General features: G+C 37.9%; 1 protein-coding gene across 1 annotated transcript in view; it reads right to left on the bottom strand.

The window, feature by feature from the left end:
• Window positions 1-16,562, bottom strand: part of EYS (EGF-like photoreceptor maintenance factor) — a 1,631,219-nt gene that overhangs the window by 491,441 nt on the left and 1,123,216 nt on the right.

Below are 16,562 nucleotides of genomic sequence, written 5' to 3'. Positions count from 1 at the left end.
TTCTGTCTAAAAGACACTCTCATCTAGCAGGAGGCAGATAATATAAGCACAGATAGTTAAGAGAAGAGAGACAAAAATGAGTGCTCTAGAGTTTGTTAAATAAAATGACTTTTTAATGCTTACTTTTTTAACTAATAGTATAGTGTAGTCTGAGACATTCTATGACTTCTATATTCTATTCTCATCAAACCTTTATCAGTAACATCTCTTCATCTTCTGCAAACATCAGTACTTATGTATAAGCAACACTCTCACAACTGTTAAGCCATTTTCCTTTGGTTTTATGGAAATGTATCATCCAATATGGTATACAACAGCCACATGTGAGCAATTGAAATGTGGCTAGCTCAAATTAAAATGTGTTCTGTCAAGTACAGACCAAATTTTGAATACGTATGAAAAAATTTAAATATTCCATTAATATTTTTATTTTGTTGCGGTGATAGTATTTTGGATACACTTGGCTAAATGAAATATATTATTAAATTAATTTCTTCTGTTTCTTCTTTATTTTTTAATGTGGCAATGAGAAAATTTAAAAATTGCATATATGCCTTGCATTAGATTATTATTGGATAGTGCTTCTATAGAATCATTAAACATTATTTCATGATCACTGTATACCAACTTTTAAGAAATTATTACCTCTGTTTAAATATTATCACCTTAAAGTGATTTAATAGGCAGTAGTATGAATCATTTTGACTTTTCTTCTATTTTTATAAGTAAATTCACCTTAGAAGAAAAAATACTTTTAAACATGCCTGTCAATTAAAAGAACTATTAGAAAATTGATCAAATGTCATGTTACATGTCATGTTTACATGACCGTAGAGTCAAATATATCTATACCCATTTATCAGATAAAGAGCTATAAGTTGGTACAATTGAAGTCATTACTGTCTTAATTTATCTAAGTTTATTCAATTGTTTATCTCAAGTACATGCAATTGAATATATTTTTCTTGCATTTCAATTTGGAATCTACCATTGAACACTTTGGAGGGCACATGCTGTGGCAGAAAAAATATTGGATTTGGAATATGGACCATTGTGTTCCAGTTCCAGGTTTGTCCTTAGCTAGCAGTTTCCATGAGTTAATTCTCTTGGATTTGTTTTCACCCTATAAAATGTGGGTTTCAACTAATTTAATTTTAAGGCATTTTCCAAGAGTAAATTAATTTTAAAGCCCCCCAAAAGACACTAAACTTATGTTTTAATAATCTTTCATGTTTTAAATTTTCTGTGTGTTTGTGTGCGTGTGGTGATAAAATCTGTTAGAAACAGTAGGTTGGCAAACAATGAATTAGTGGTTCTCTAGGAACTCAGCATTGAAATGAGAAAGATGAGGTTATCCTATTTCCCAGTGTGCACATGAACAGGCAGTTATACGTGTTTAGCTCACTGGTATTAACGCCTTGCAGGATAAGCCCCCATCATTTACTTTATTATCCATGTTTGTGCTGTGATAAAGTTTCACTGCATATGATTCCAGCCTTGCTGTGGATAGATGAACAGAAGATGGTGTAAAAAGGGGGAGAAAAAAGGACCTTTGGTGTGACTTGTCTTTTATAATCACATTTCACAACACATTTTTTCTTCTTTACAAAATAATACATGAAAAGACGCAAGCCTTATTTAGTCTTGTAAGTTTTTGGTAAAAAATCTAAATGGAATTCTGTATAGAGAACATAAAGTTCTGTTATACTTCCAAATTATTAGGAAACCTTAGGGCTAAAACAGTTTTCATCCTGTTTCCTAGCCTGCTAAGATTATGTACCAATTTTTCTCTCCACCTTATTCCTTTCTCCACTGTAATCCTTTCTAAATCCTACTCTCAGTTTCATCATTCTGCAGAAAACTCTGATCATTACGTCTTTTTTTCCACTGAAAGTCATTGCTTATGAATTTAATTTTTTTCAATATTTTAATTGAAACTTTAACTGAGATAATTATAGATTCACATGTAAGTGTAAGAAATAATAGAGATACCTGTGCACCATTCCCAGTTTACCCCAATGAAAACATTATGCTATGAATTTAATATTTTTAATCTGTCATTTAGGGTTCTTTAAAGAATGGGTTCCACCTGAATTTCCAGCTTTATTTCTCAGCCGATCCCACGTGTACCCTTCTCCCAAGTGAAACTAGATGACTCTCTTCACTTTAATGTACTTGCCCATTATTTCAATTCACAGTTTTAAGTATCATTTTGGATACCACTTTATCCATGGAATATTTTTACTGATTAAGTAAGAAAGGAACAATTTTTGTTTACAAAAATATTTTGATAAGCTGTTTATGGTAGGTTTTCAGCAGAAGTGGCAATACAAAATTTGTTAAACTATCCTGTAATATAAATGAATGAAAATGTCAGGAATGCAAGGAAAAAACATAAAATAGGTGAGTGATAAGAAGAGAGAAGGGAAACATCCGAAGATTTTTTTTTAAACATGTTTATTGGAGTATAATTGCTTTACAATGGTGTGTTAGTTTCTGCTTTATAACAAAGTGAATCAGCTATACATATATATATATATATCACCATATCTCTTCTCTCTTGTGTCTCCCTCCCTCCCACCCTTCCTATCCCACCCCTCTAGATGGTCACAAAGCACCAAGTTGATTACCCTGTGCTATGCGGCTGCTTCCCACTAGCTATCAGTTTTACATTTGGTAGTGTATATATGTCCATGCCACTCTCCTGCTTTGTCCCAGCTTACACTTACCCCTCCCCGTATCCTCAAATCCATTCTCTAGTAGGTCTGCATCTTTACTTCTGTCCTGCGGATAGGTTCTTCATGACCATTTTTTTCTTTTTTCTTTTAGATCCCATATATATGTGCCAGCATATGGTATTTGTTTTTCTCTTTCTGACTTACTTCACTCTGTATGAGACTCTAGGTCCATCCACCTTACTACAAATAACAATTTCATTTCTTTTCATGGCTGAGTAATAGTCCATTGTATATATGTGCCACATCTTCTTTATCCATTCACCTATTGATGACCACTAAGGTTGCTTCCATGTCCTGGCTATTGTAAATAGTGCTGCAATGAACATTGTGGTTCATGACTTTTTTTTTTGCGGTACGCGGGCCTCTCACTGTTGTGGCCTCTCTCTTTGAGGAGCACAGGCTCCAGACGCGCAGGCTCAGTGGCCATGGCTCACAGGCCCAGCTGCTCCGCGGCATGTGGGATCTTCCCGGACCGGGGCACGAACCCGTGTCCTCTGCATTGGCAGGTGGACTCTCAAGTCCTGCGCCACCAGGGAAGCCCTACATGACTTTTTTTTGAATTATGGTTTTCTCAGGGTATATGCCCAGTAGTGGGATTGCTGGGTCGTATGTTAGTTCTATTTTTTTGTATTTTAGGGAACCTCCATACTGTTCTCCATAGTGGCGGTATCAATCTACATTCCCACCAACAGTGCAAGAGGGTTACCTTTTCTCCACACCCTCTCCAGCATTTATTGTTTGTAGAAATTTTGATGATGGCCATTCTGAAACAATGAAGTGATACCTAATTGTAGTTTTGATTTGCATTTCTCTAATGATTAGTGATGTTGAGCATCGTTTCATGGGTTTGTTGGCGATCTACATATCTTCATTGGGGAAATGTTTATTTAGGTCTTCTGTTCATTTTTGGATTGGGTTGTTTATTTTTTTGTTATTGAGCTGCATGGGCTGCTTGTAAATTTTGGAGATTAATCCTAGATCAGTTGCTTCATTTGGAAATAGTTTCTCCCATTCTGAGGGTTGTCTTTTCATCTTGTTTATGGTATCCTTTCCTGTGCAAAATGTTTTAAGTTTCATTAGGTCCCATTTGTGCATTTTTGTTTTTATTTCCATTTCTTTAGGAAATGTGCCAAAAAGGATCTTGCTATGATTTATGTCATAGAGTGTTCTGCCTATGTTTTCCTCTAAGAGTTTTATAGTGTCTTACATTTAGGTCTAATCCATTTTGAGTTTATTTTTGTGTATGGAATTAGGGAGTGTTCTAATAGCATTCTTTTACATGTAGCTGTCCAGTTTTCCCAGCACCATTATTGAAGAGGCTGTCTTTTCTCCATTGTACATTCTTGCCTACTTTATCAAAAATACAGTGACCATATGTGCAGGGGTTAATTTCTGGGCTTTCCATCCTTTCCATTGATCTATATTTCTGTTTTTGTGCCAGTACCATACTGTCTTGATTACTGTAGCTTTGCAGTATAGTCTGAAGTCAGGGAGCCTGATTCCTCCAGGTCCGTTTTTCTTTCTCAAGATTGCTTTGGCTGTTCAGTCTTTTGTGTCCATACAAACTGTGAGATTTTTTGTTCTAGTTCTGTGAAAAATGCCAGGGGTAGCTTGATAGGGATTACATTGAACCTGTAGATTGCTTTGGGTAGTAGAGTCATTTTCGCAATGTTGATTCTTCCAATCCAAGAACATGGTATATCTATCCATCTGTTTGTATCACCTTTAATTTCTTTTATCAGTGTCTTATAGTTTTCTGCACACAGGTCTTTTGTCTCCTTAGGTAGGTTTATTCCTAGGTATTTTATTCTTTTTGTTGAAATGGTAAATGGGAGTGTTTCCTTAATTTCACTTTCAGATTTTTCATCATTAGTGTATAGGAATGCAAGAGATATCTGTGCATTAATTTTGTATCCTGCTGCTTCACCACATTCATTGATTAGCTCTAGTAGTTTTCTGGTAGCATCTTTAGGATTCTCTATGTACAGTATCATGTCATCTGCAAACAGTGTCGGCTTTACTTCTTTTCCAATTTGGATTCCTTTTATTTCTCTTTCTTCTCTGATTGCTGTTGCTAAAACTTACAAAACAATGTTGAATAATAGTGGTGAAAGTGGGCAACCTTGTCTTGTTCCTGATCATAATGGGAATGGTTTCAGTTTTTTACCATTGAGGACGATGTTGGCTGTGGGTTTGTCATATATGGCCTTTATTATGCTGAGGAAAATTCCCTCTATACCTACGTTCTGGAGGGTTTTATCATAAAAATGGGTGTTGAATATTGTCAAAATCTTTTGCTGCATCTATTGAGATGATCATATGGTTTTTTGCCTTCAATTTGTTAATATGATGTATCACATTGATTGATTTGTGTATATTGAAGAATCCTTGCATTCCTGGGATAAACCCCACTCGATTATGGTGTATGATCCTTTTAACATGATGTTGGATTCTGTTTGCTAGTATTTTGTTGAGGATTTTTGCATCTATGCTCATCAGTGATATTGGCCTGTAGTTTTCTTTCTTTGGGACATCTTTGTCTGATTTTGGCTTCAGGGAGATGGTGGCCTCATAGAATGAGTTTGGGAGGGTTCCTCTGATATATTTTGGAAGACTTTGTGAAGAATAGGTGTTAGCTCTTTTCTAAATGTTTGACAGAATTCTCCTGCGAAGCCATCTGGCCCTGGGCTTTTATTTGTTGGAAGATTTTTAATCACAGTTTCAATTTCAGTGCTTGTGATTAGTCTGTTTATATTTTCTATTTCTTCCTGGTTTAGTCTCAGAAGGTTGTTCTTTTCTAAGAATGTGTCCATTTCTTCCAGATTGTCCATTTTATTGGTATATAGTTGCTTGTAGTAATCTCTCAGGATCCTTTGTATTTCTGCAGTGTCAGTTGCTACTTCTTTTTCATTTCTAATTCTATTGATTTGTATCTTCTCTTTTTTTTCTTGATGAGTCTGGCAAATGGCTTATCAATTTTGTTTCTCTTGTCAAAGAACAAACTTTTAGTTTTATTGATCTTTGCTTCTGTTTCCCTCATTTCTTTTTCATTTATTTCTGATCTGATCTTTATGATTTCTTTTCTTCTGCTAACTTTGAGGGTTTTTTGTTCTTCTTTCTCTAACTGCTTTATGTGTAAGTTTAGGTTGTTTATTTGACATGTTTCTTGTTTCTTAAGGTAGGATTGTATTGCTATAAACTTCCCTCTTGGAAATATTTTTGCTACATCCTATAGGCTTCGGGTCATCGTGTTTTTATTGTCATTTGTTTCTACCAATTTTTTATTTCCTCTTTGATTTCTTCAGTGATCTCATGGTTATTAAATATTGTATTGTTTAGCCTCCATGTATTTGTATTTTTTTCCCTGTAATTGACATGTAGTCTCATAGCACTGTGGTCAGAAAGATACTTGATATGATTTCAATTTTTTTAACTTTACCAAGGCTTGAGTTCTGACCCAAGATATGATCTATCCTGGAGAATATTCCATGAGAACTTGAGGAGAAAATGTATTATTTTGTTTTTTGATGGGATGTCTTATAAATATCAATTAAATCCATCTTCTTTAATGTATCATTTAAAGCTTGTGTTTCTTTACTTATTTTCATTTTGGATGATCTGTCCATTGGTGAAAGTGGGGTGTTAAAGTCCCCTACTATGATTGTGTTACAGTCAATTTCCCCTTTTATGGCTGTATTTGCCTTATATATTGAGGTGCTCCTCTGTTGGGTGCATAGATATTTAAAATTGTTATATCTTCTTCTTGGATTGATCCCTTGATCATTATGTATTGTCCTTCTTTGTCTCTTCTAATAGTCTTTATTTTAAAGTCTATTTTGTCTGATATGAGAATTGCTACCCCAGCTTTCTTTTGATTTCCATTTGCATGGAATATGTTTTTGCATCCCCTCACATTCAGTCTGTATGTGTCCCTAGGTCTGAAGTGGGTCTCTTGTAGACAGCATATATACAGGTGTTATTTTTGTAACCATTCAGCCAGTCTATGTCTTTTGGTTGGAGCATTTAATCCACTTGCATTTAAGGTAATTATTGATATGTATGTTCCTATTACCATTTTCTTAATTGTTTTGGGTTTGTTATTGTTGATCTTTCCTTCTCTTGTGTTTCCTGCCTAGAGAAGTTCCTTTAACATTTGTTGTAAAGCTGCTATGGTGTTGCTGAATTCTCTTAGCTTTTGTTTGTCTGTAAAGGTTTTAATTTCTCCATCGAATCTGAATGAGATCCTTGCTGGGTAGAGTAATCTTGGTTGTTGTTTTCCCCTTTCATCACTTTAAATATGTCCTGCCACTTCCATCTGGCTTGCAGAGTTTCTGCTGAAAGATCAGCTTTTAACCTTATGGTGATTCCCTTGTATGTTATTTGCTTTTTTTCCCCTGCTGCTTTTAATATTTTTTCTTTGTATTTGATTTTTGATAGTTCTATTAATATGTGTCTTGGCGTGTTTCTCCTTGGATTTATCCTGTGTGTGACTCTCTGTGCTTCCTTGACTTTATTAACCATTTCCTTTTCCATATTAGGGAAGTTTTCAAGTATAATCACTTCAAATATTTTCTCAGTCCCTTTCTTTTTCTCTTCTTCTTCTGGGACCCCTATAATTTGGATGTTGGTGCATTTAATGTTGTCCCAGGGGTCTCTGAGACTGTTCTCAATTATTTTCATTCTTTTTTCTTTATCCTGCTCTGCAGTGGGTATTTCCACTATTTTACCTTCCAGGTCACTTATATTTTCTATTTCTTCCTGGTTTAGTCTCGGAATGTTGTGCTTTTCTAAGAGTGTGTCCATTTCTTCCAGGTTGTCCATTTTATTGGTATATAGTTGCTTGTAGTAATCTCTCAGGATCCTTTGTATTTCTGCAGTATTGTATTTCTTCTGCCTCAGTTATACTGCTATTGATTCCTTCTAGATAATTTTTAATTTCATATTTTGTGTTGTTCATCATTGTTTGTTTGCTCTTTAGTTCTTCTAGGTCCTTATAAAACGTTTCTTTTATTTTCTCCATTCTAAAACGTTTCTTGTATTTTCTCCATTCTATTTCCAAGATTTTGGATCATCTTTACTATCATTATTATGAATCCTTTTTCAGGTAGACTGCCTATTTCCTCTTCATTTGTTAGGTCTGGTGGGTTTTTATCTTGCTCCTTCATCTGCTTTGTGTTTTTCTGTCTTTTCATTTTGCTTAACTTACTGTGTTTGGGGGTCTCCTTTTCACAGGCTGCAGGTTCGTAGTTCCCGTTGTTTTTGGTGTCTACCCCCAGTGACTAAGGTTCGTTCAGTGGGTTGTGTAGGCTTCCAGTGGAGGGCACTAGTGCCTGTGTTCTGGTGTATGAGGCTGCATCTTGTCTTTCCCTTGGGCAGTTCCACGTCTGGTGGTGTGTTTTGGAGTGTTTGTCACCTTATTATGATTTTAGGCATCCTCTCTGCTAATGGGTGGGGTTGTGTTCCTGTCATGCTATGTTTTTGACATAGGGTGTCCAGCACTGTAGCTTGCTGGTCATTGAGTGGAGGTGGGTCTTGGTGTTGAGATGGAAATCTCTGGGAGATTTTCGCCTTTTGATATTACATGGAGCTGGGAGGTCTCTGGTGGACTAATGTCCTGAACTCGGCTCTCCCACCTCAGGTTCACAGGCCTGATGCCCAGCCAGAGCACCAAGACCCTGTCATCTACACAGCTTAGAATATAAGGGAGAAAAAAGGAAAGAAAGAAACTATAAAATAAAATAATAAAAATAATTATTAAAAAAATTCAAAAAGTAATAAAAATAAAGGGGGAAGGAAAGAAAGAAAGAGGAGAGCAACTAAAGCAAAAAACAAATCCACCAATGATAAGTGCTAAAAACTATACTAAAAAACCCCAAAAATAACCAAAACAAACAGAAACCTAGGACACATGGTAAAAGCAAAGCTATACGGACGAAATCACACACAGAAGCATACACATAAACACTCACAGAAAGAGAAAAAGGGGAAAAATATACATATATCGTTGCTCCCAAGGTCCACCACCTCAATTTGGGATGATTCGTTGTCTCTTCAGGTATTCCACAGATGCAGGTACATCAAGTTGATTGTGGAGATTTAATCCACTGCTCCTGAGGCTGCTGGGAGGGATTTCCCTTTCTCTTCTTTGTTCTCACAGCTCCCAGGGGTTCAGCTTTGGATTTGGCCCCACCTCCGTGTGTAGGTTGCAGGAGGGAGTCTGTACTTCGCTCATACAGGACGGGGTTAAAGGAGCCCCTGATTCGGGGGCTCTGGCTCATTGAGGCCAGGGGGAGGGAGGGGCACAGAGTGCGGGGCGAGCCTGCAGCGGCAGAGGCCGGCATGACATTGTACCAGCCTGAGGCATGCCGTGTGTTCTCCCGGGGAAGTTGTCGCTGGATCCCGGGACCCTGGCAGTAGCGGGCTTCACAGGCTCCCCAGAAGGTGGGTGTGGATAGTGACCTGTGCTCGCACACAGGCTTCTTAGTGGTGGCAGCAGCAGCCTTAGCATTTCATGCCCGTCACTGGGGTCCGCGCTTTTAGCTGTGGCTTGCTTCCGTCTCTGGAGCTTTCTTTGAGCAGCGCTCTTAATCTCCTTTCCTCGCGCACCAGGAAACAAAGAGGGAAGAAAAAGTCTCTTGCCTCTTAGGCAGCTCCAGACTTTTCCCCGGACTCCCTCCCGGCCAGCCGTGGTGCACTAACCCCATGCAGGCTGTGTTCATGCCACCAGCCCCAGTCCTCTCCCTGCGCTCCAACCGAAGCCGAACCTCAGCTCCCAGCCCTGCCCGCCCCGGCAGGGAAGCAGACAAGCCTCTCGGGCTGGTGAGTGCCGGTCAGCACTGATCCTCTGTGCAGGAATCTCTCCGCTTTGCCCTCCGCACCCCTGTTGCTGTGCTCTCCTCCATGGCTTCGAAGCTCCCCGCTCCGCCACCCGCAGTCTCCACCAGGGAAGGGGCTCCTAGTGTGTGGAAACCTTTCCTCCTTCACAGCTCCCTCCCACTGGTGCAGGTCCCATCCCTATTCTTTTGTCTCTGTTGTTTCTTTCTTCTTTGGCCCTATCCAGGTATGTGGGGGGTTTCTTGCCTTTTGGGAGGTCTGAGGTCTTCTGCCAGCTGTTCAGTAGGTGTTCTGTAGGAGTTGTTCCACGTGTAGATGCATTTCCGATGTATTCGCGGCGAGGAAGGTGATCTCCGTGTCTTACTCTTCCGCCATCTTGAAGCTCCTCTATCCGAAGGATTTTTAAGGAAAGGATTAGCATTCAACTTTAAAGTGTGTGCATGCGTGCATATGTGTGCTATAAAAGGCTTTGTGAATGCCTATATTTTTGTAGGGAAATGGAGAAGAGGCCCATGGTTTGGGATGCTGGTGGACTGTGCAGTCTCGTTACTATGTTAGGAGCCTAAAGTAAACGATGACTCCTTTTGTTCCTCTCCTAACCTCCTGCTCAGGCAGCTGGTTAGAATGTGGTGGAGGTTTTGCCAATTAGGCAATTTCACAATATTTGATGAGACTCTGCATCTTGAGCAAGTGACTCAGAACGTGATGGCTGTGTGAGCCCCTGTTCAGTGAAGGTGTGTCTCAGTCTGTTCTCAGGTGAGCCCTCACTTCCTGTTGACTGGCTCTCCAGAGCATCCTTCAGAGTGCATTTTACAACCTGGTTTCACTGGCTTCCCCCAATTCTATTAGCCCTAGATATCCATCCAGTAAACTTCCTTTTCTATTATATGACTATGTAAATTCTCTGAGGAATGACTACAAGGCCTGTGGTAGGCAGAATAGTGGTCCCCCGAAGATGTCCACATTCTAACTCCTAGGATCTCTGCAAATGTTACTTTATGTGGCAAAGGGGCATTAAGGGTGTAGCCGGAATTAAAATAGCTAATTAGTCAATGTTGAGATACTGAGATGATCCTGGATTATCCCAGGGAAATCTGTGTAATCACAAGCATTCTTAAATGTAGAAAAGGGAAATGGAAGAGTAGATAAAGTGAGGTGATATGAAAAAGTTTGGACCCACCATTGTTCGCTTTGAAGGTCGAATAAAGGGGGCCATGAGCCAAAGAAATCAGATAGCCTCTGGAAGTCAGAAGGTAAGGTACAGATTCTTCTCTGGAGCCTCCAGAAAGGAACACGGCCCTGCCTGCACCTTGATTTTAACCCGCTGAGAACTGTGTCAGACATCTGATTTACGGAGCTTTACGATAGTACACTTGTGTTGCTGAAGTCACTAGGTTGTGATCATTAGCTATGGAAGCAACAGAAAACAAATATAGGTCCTCAGGCAGACATTGCTGGGGACAGGGGTGAGGCTGAGCTGAAATTATGTAGCTTTAAAGAGGTAAGTAGTGAATGGTAGCTGACCTGCGTGTCTGGCTTGTCTTCCCTTCCTTGCATCCTCGCAACCCACCCTCCATGCTCACAACCACTTGAAAACTTAAAGACAAAAATGTGATCCTCACACCACCTCTGATGACTGACTCCATGTGTGGTACTAATGTATAGGTGTTCCACTAAGGATTTTTTAGTTGGATGTGTTGAATGGTAAAGGAATTAAAAGATGCTATTTAAGTCAATAAAGGAGACAAATAAAATAAATGTCATCCTTTTTTGATGGACACAGGGGTATATGTTTCCCTCCTCTTTCTAGATGGAAATTTCTAGATTATTACCAATGTAAGTAGAGAGATTAATGGACATGTAGTTTTTACAGTTATCAGCACCAGAATGAGGGGGGAGCTGTCATTTTCTACCAGCTGAACGTGGTGCTCTTGGTGGAGAACGGCAGCAACAGGTGGTGCGAGGGCAGGGAAGATGGGGGCCTTCCCTTGCCCGTGCTCCAGAAACAGAACCCTCTGTCTCTGCCCACAGGTGGTCTTGTCTCCTGTCAGCCTCTGCCCTTGACCTCAATCCCCATTCACTCTCAACCTAACATCTTAATATTTCAGCCATTGCCATTTACTGGTAAATATGCAGCATTGCCCTCTGCTTTTAAAGATGGATTTTCAGACAGGAATGTTATGTTTGAAAAGGCCAACACCCATTTCTTGGCCCTTCTCTGATGATGCAGACCATCAGTCCTCTGGCAGGGAGATAGATCATTGTTATTAGATGCTGACTATCTCTGCCTTCTTGGCTCTGGAACATCTGACATTCAGCTACCTGACTATAGTTAACAAATACATTCAGACTGCTCTAATATGCCTTTAAAATATGTTCTGATTATGGTAAAAACAAAGCAGACATTCAGGCCTCTTTTTTAAAAAAAAAAACAACAAACAAGATGAAACACCTAGTAAAACCTCTCATTTTTATTTCTACGTTTGCAATTGACTCAGTGCAGCTGACCTTTAAGCATATATGGAACATACAGAGACAGGATATCAAAGAAATGATTTCTTGGTTTTAATGTATGGCATTTAAATACTCCTTTATTACACTATTTATAAAACTGTTTTACAGAACACTAAAAAGTATGGGACTGTTTACAAATGTTAATCCTACAATTAATAGTCAGAGGCACATGCTTTCCTGCAGCACAAAGCACTGATATTCTAAATCTGTCACTCTGAACTTTACAGTAGGGGACAGCCATCTGCCTGCACACAGCCATCTAAAACAAAGCAAGAATACAGGCTCTTCTGTCTCCCCTGGTGAGATGCAGGATCATTATGACAAAGTAAGCAACAAGGTTCAGCTAATATGAATTAAGATAGCATGTGTTGAGAAAAAAAAGGAATATATTAAATCAAACTGATTCTATAAGTCAATGTTATTAGGTGATTAGGTGATTTGATAAAGGAGCGCTCAGGATGTAATGCCAAGTACATGGGAAATATGTGTATGGGTGAACTAGTACTGAGTCCTACAGCCCTGCAAACCCTTTCTCTGTGTTGCTGAATCTAATGCTACTTTAGTTAAAACTCATACTGGACTGGCACCTCCATTTTGCTGTGAAAAATCAAGGTTGTTAAAATAAAATAATTTAACAGTCTCTTACAGGTTGAATGTATGCACTGGAAAGAAAAAGGAGCAAGGTTATGAAGAAAAATCAGTTTTGAAAATATCTTTATGGGTAGATGACTCTGCAATTATATATTTTTTTCAGAGAGTCATGTTCTTTCATCATCTATGTCTAGATTTTTCTGAAGTTCAAATATTCTTAATCTACTTTCTACATTATAGCTTTACTGAAATCATTATGGAAAAATACTACCACTCAGATACAATTCTTTTCAGATCACCCAATATGCTTCTCAGCTTAATTTTAAGTGGGTCATGAAAAATTATTAGATTAACATTAACTTCTTTGTTTTTCTGATTTTTGAAATTTGATTTCTTAAAGAAAACTCTCTTTTCCCTGACATAAAGATACATTTTTATAAACATGAAAGAGTGAGAAAAATTAGAAATTCCATGTCATATTAAATTTGATTTTCTAACGAGTGTAGCAATAGAGCACAGTGGTTAAATGTGAATTGTGGAGTCTGCTGAGATGGCTTCTAATCCCATCTCCACCACGTGCAAGCTGTGTGACCTAAAGGCAGTAATTTAACAGCTAGAGGCCTTCAATTTCTCATTGGTAAATGGGGGTCATTTAGAGAGCTGACTTCGGTTGGGTTACTCTGATGGTTAAGTGAAATAAGATGCATGAAGCACCCAGTACAGTGTCTGGTCAATCAGAACTCTTCACAATGAGAGTATGCAAGTTTCATTCCTAAAGCAGAAGTTCGGATGGTTTAGATGTTGAATGTACTCAGTAAGGGACTCATTTAAGCAGTCATTTTCATAGCAATCTATCTGTAAATTCTAATCATTTTAATACTGACAACAGTTCTCAGAAATTATATATTATAGGATCATACGGTAGCTCTCCTGGGCATATATCCAGAGAAAACCATAATTTGAAAACACACATGCACCCCAATGTTCATTGCAGCACTATTTACAATAGTCAAGACATGGAAGCAACATAAATGTCCATCAACAGAGGAATGGATAAAGAAGATGTGGTACATATATGTGATGGAATATTACTAAGCGTAAAAAAGAATGAAAGAATGCCATTTGCAGCAACATGGATGGACCTAGAGATTATCATACTAAGTGAAGTAAGTCAGACAGAGAATGACAAATATGATATGTTATCACTTATATGTGGAATCTAAAAAAAATATGTGATACAAATGAACTTATTTACAAAACAGAAACAGACTCAAAGACATAGAAAACAAGCTTATGGTTACCAAAGGGGAGAGGTTGGGGGGGAGGGATAAATTAGGAATTTGAGAATAACATATACACACTACTATCTATAAAACAGATAAACAACAAGGACCGACTGTATAGCACAGGGAACTTATATATATATATATATATATATAAACTGAATCACTTTGCTGTACACCTGAAACTAAGACATTGTAAATCAATTATACTTCAATAAATATACTTCATATATATATATGGAGAGAGAGAGAGAGACAGAGAGAGAGATTTAGAGACTGTGTATCCAAAGCAAGATTTTTAGCAGGTAGTTTACATACTTTGAAGCTGGCATACAATACTCTTTATTGATATCTACACTTAGAAATGGTACATCTGGCCAACCTGGAGAATGCTATATATAAAAAGCCTCATCATGGTACCAGATTCCTGAATCATGGGCTTTAGGCAATAATCCTCATCTGTGATCTGGGTTCTAAGATGCATGCTAGTATGACTTATATTTAGAGCATTAGATTGAGAACACAAACCTGTTCTTGGCTTTCTTCATGACTGAAAGAAGAAAGATACTTAACATGAATTTAGGTGGTAAATGTTTAAAAATAAATATGTATATAAGGAACAATGATTTACAGCATAGCACAGGAAGTTATACACAATATCTTATAATAACCTATAATGGAGTATAATTGCAAAAAAAACGGAATCACTATGCTTTACACCTAAAACCAACACAATACTATAAATGAACTATACGTCAAGAAAAAAAAAGAGTTGAACAAGGGAAACGGTATAATTTTTACAATTAGAAATAATATTCGCAATTCTAAAAATGCACACCTCATCACAGTCTAAGTTTTATTCTGAAATATTTCCCCAACAGGCAAGAACAACAATAAAATCATAGGTAATATTATGATATCTAATAATCTAAAGAGTCTTACTGCATGAGTTTTGTTTAGTGTATCATACACCTCAGATATAACTGATTTAAAGTTTCTTTAAAAAAAACAATTGTCTCATTGGTAATGATTATTTGTTCACACTTTCTAACTATACACTTAGAAATAAATATTCTGCAGTAGATTATCTGGTTTTAGCACCATGTTATCATACAATTTATTAGTTTTAAAAATACTGCAAAATCAACAGGAAAAACAGTTAAAATATAGAAGGTAGAAAGTGCTTAATAATGTTGGAAAAAAATGAAATATTCCTAAAAGCGGATATAGAGCAGAGTTCCCCACTTCTTTTCCTGAGGTCAGTGTCCTACATTCTGCCACCCAAACACCAAAGAAACCTCAGTCAATCCTGGGGTTTAACTCCAGGTAAACCCGGGTTTCTCTTTTTCTGGAGGAAAGTATGGGTCACTGTGTGAGGTGTTAAAGCCACAGAGTGAGGGGTCTGAGGAGAGGACTGAAGCTCAGTGGGAAGACTTGTGGTTTGGCCCGTACAGGGGACAAGGGACACATTCTGTAACTGAGGACCCCTGTTTTCACAACATCAAATTCATCAGTAAATTCAGATTGAAAAAAACCTTAAAATATCAGAGTATATTTTAAGAAAGGTAAGGAGGGTATTTTGCTAAGGCTTTGCCTACCGTGAAATTAAAGAAAGAAAAAACCTCTCAGTTCTACCTGTGGATCTAAAAGATCTTTACCATCCAAATTATGTCCCTGGAAGTCCACTCACGGTATGTAATACCAATGGTCTCAGATGGCAGCAAAACATGCATGTCTCATGGTATTTTGCAGACATATAAAATATTCACTCAAAAATCAAGCCATAGTGATGTGTCTTCAAAACCATTTTACAGTTACAAAATAGACTTTAAGGACACGTTTTTACAATGAACATGAAAATAGACCATGTTTCCATTTCTGTGCTTTTGATTGTGCTTCCTTGCTTCTTTGGCTAAACAGCAACGCATTCATAGCAGTCACACAAGATTGTTTGGGAAGGAGAGCTGAATAACACATATGTATACCTTTGAATTCTCTTTTGGACGTCCCACATTTTGGTATTTAAAAAAGGAGTTATTTAACACAATCTCGGAGAAGCAGTGAAATTCTCTGCCATCTGAATCATCACCCAGTAGTAATCCCTACCCCTCCCCCAATTTAGAACTCGTGGTCAATTTTACATAGAACAGAATGACACTCTCCAGGCTTCCTGCAGGGACAGGCCAGCTGCGTCAGGACCTAATGCTTTGGTCATCTGCCCGGGGCATTTCTGGCTGTCTTGCCCAGCACTGCTTTAATTAACTGAGACACTCTTAGGAGGCCATTAGATGTTGACAAAAGGGGAATTTTCTTTTGATTCATCAATAGCTTAATTAATGCTAAAACCATACTCTTAAGCATCAGAAAAATAATGTGCTCTTCTTAAACACCAAAATAACTTCAATACCGGGATCTGCTTTTGAAATATAAAGAAGCGATTTGATTAACAATTAAGCAATAAAAATGTTAATTAGAACTTAATTGTTTCTATAGTGACAAAGGATGGATGCACCATAACTTTAAAGAAACTCCCTAAATAACACTACATTTGAATTTTAGCTCCTATGTTGTGTGGCGATTGCAAATGTACTATGAATGGCAG

This window comes from Neophocaena asiaeorientalis, unplaced genomic scaffold (genome assembly GCF_003031525.2).
Source record: "Neophocaena asiaeorientalis asiaeorientalis breed wild unplaced genomic scaffold, Neophocaena_asiaeorientalis_V1.1 scaffold169, whole genome shotgun sequence".
Classification (NCBI taxonomy): Eukaryota; Metazoa; Chordata; class Mammalia; order Artiodactyla; family Phocoenidae; genus Neophocaena; species Neophocaena asiaeorientalis.
Note: the sequence above shows the minus strand (reverse complement) of the source record. Positions and strands in the feature narration are given on the sequence as shown.